The sequence below is a fragment of the Montipora foliosa genome, chromosome 12 (genome assembly GCF_036669935.1).
Source record: "Montipora foliosa isolate CH-2021 chromosome 12, ASM3666993v2, whole genome shotgun sequence".
Lineage (NCBI taxonomy): Eukaryota > Metazoa > Cnidaria > Anthozoa > Scleractinia > Acroporidae > Montipora > Montipora foliosa.
This window is the reverse complement of record NC_090880.1, coordinates 2,451,138-2,453,637: the sequence shown is the minus strand read 5'-3', so window position 1 is coordinate 2,453,637 and position 2,500 is coordinate 2,451,138.

Here is a 2,500-nt window from a genome sequence, read left to right as displayed (position 1 = left end):
CAATCAGTAGCCAATTACAGTGGTCCAACTTACAAGTAACAAACGCAATCTTAATCTTCCTGAGTGCCGCACACCGCTGGCCCAAAGTCGTTCCAGTATTGTGGCGTAGACAAGTGGATTTCGTTGCTACGAGAGTTGCGCAATCTCTCTACGTTTGAGTGTTTTTAAACGTAGTCTGACAATTCATCTCAGTGACTAATTAGTTAATTAGCCAATTCTTATATTATGGATAGGTTTTTTACCCCAGTAGGTTATCATTTATTGTAAAGTTATTGTAGACTAGTATGCATTAGTTTAACATCGTAAATTAGGTCGGAAGATGCCCGTACTGGAACCCTAAAAATGTTATTTGTATTATTGGATCCAATACTGGATGCAAACGAGTAAGGTCAAGCAAAACGAACGGTTGACTCACTTGATTGAGCATCAGACTACTCTCTAGCTCCTAGAGAGCAAGCCACTAACTGAGCATATCTGCATGCGGCTGTCCAAGTGTGACAAACCAAGAGTGCGCGTTATCGCACATTCCATAATTGCTTAATTTAGATAAAAGGATTTCGTGATTGACCGTATCAAAGGCCTTCTTTAAGTCCAGGAAGACGACTGCATTGACTTTTTCTCGGTCAACGTTATACGTTATAAGAGTCTGTAGCCTCACTTAGAGCAGCGATAGTCAAATGAATTGTCCGAAAACCCGATTGATATTTATGGATAAAATCATTTTCTGCCAGATGTGCATATAACTTGTCGTAAACGATTCTCTCAAATACCTTGGCTACTGCCGAGATAACGGAAATGGGGCACCGGGTAATTGTACAAGTCATTCTGTTCCCCTTCTTTGAAAGGCTGGGTAACTCTGGCGCTTTTCCAGTCGTCAGGAAATCTTCCAAGACTAAGAGATTGATTAAAGATAACGCAAATGGGAAAGCAGAACTACAATTGTCCAGATAAGTGCGAAGGTCACTTCTAAATTCTCCCTTTTTATAACCGATGGCATTTTTCACAAGTGATAATAGTAGATCATAACGCCTTATCACAACGCCATATGGGATTGAAATGCGGACAAACATCGCAAAAATGTCTGTTTTTATCCGCATATTAATCCCATAATGCTTTGAGCGTTAAATCGTGACGTCAATTGAAGAGAGTGCTATTGTAAGGGTCCCGTTCGAATCATCCAATCTTGGTCTGCGTGCAATCAATAGTCCAGTTTCGAATTCCCCGCTCATTCTAAGAAACCGCTGGATTTTGGTCTAGCCGGCGCAATTTGTGCACCGGGACGAGGCTAACCCTGTATTAGCTTTCCTTCCGTCCTTTTTGCTTTCGTTTAAACTGCGCTACGAGTCGAACAAATCTTAGAAAATGGACCAAGAGAAAGGTAAAGATAGCAAGAAAAGGAAACACCGAAGCCGTGGAAAGGAGTGTGCAGCAGCTGAGTGCAACAGTTATGAATATAATAGCGATGGAAGTGCGTCTGGTTTACGCTTTTTTAAATTTCCTACGAAGAACCCTGCAAAAGCACGTTGGTGCAATTTGATCAAGCGTCAACACGGAAGAGACGGTTTTCGTGTAAGCGAGAACACTGTAATATGTGAAAAACATTTTAGGAAACACGAAATAATCAAAGGTGCTGGGGGAGTGAGGAGCAGATTGGGTAAAGGTGTGGTATTGTTTAAGTCGTTGTAATTTTACAATAACGCTGATTTTATGACAGTCTTGTATCACGACTACATCACTGTTGAATTGCATTTTGATGGAAATCTGTTTATATTCCAGCTGTTGAAGTGCGTAATAATTATGATAATCTTGTACAGTTTGACTTAAAAGAAATAAAACAGTCCATTGTTATGCTATTTCTGGGTCTGCATCCTTTATTTGTGTTCTATGTATACCTTGTGGTATACAATGAAGGAAGCTGATTTAAGCTAAATCAGAAATTATGATTCTCAAATCTGAAGGGGTCTACTACCGGAAAACATTTTGTAATTGTAAATTTTTGTTTGCTTTGGTTTGGTTTCATTTCAATTTTGTTAAATGAACTTTCCTTTCCAAATAGAAATCATGTTTTAGAATGCCTGTAAGTATGGACACATGAAAAAAGGTACCTAAAACTAAATTGAGGTCCAAAATAGAAAAGCTAGTTTTGTGAAGAACTGCATATCTGTTGTCTTCTGTCATGTTTTGTCTGTGTGTGATTTTGGAGAGAATTCTGCTACAAAGGTTTATCAAAATCCTCTAACATTGCATCAATGTGAAAAATTCACGTTCTGAATGTAGGAGTGGAACCATCAATATTTAACTGGTCCTCAGTTACACCTTTGCCACGGAAACCTCCAAAGGATAGAAGCAGTTCTTCAACAAAGGCCTGTACATCAACTACAGGTGCAGGAGAGACAGTGGTCATGTCACACATTGAAATAGTTGAAGAGTTAGGGTCCACATGTCCTCTGGGAGAAGTTGAGGTATAAATATAACTTGCATGCTATGACCTTGTCCCTAG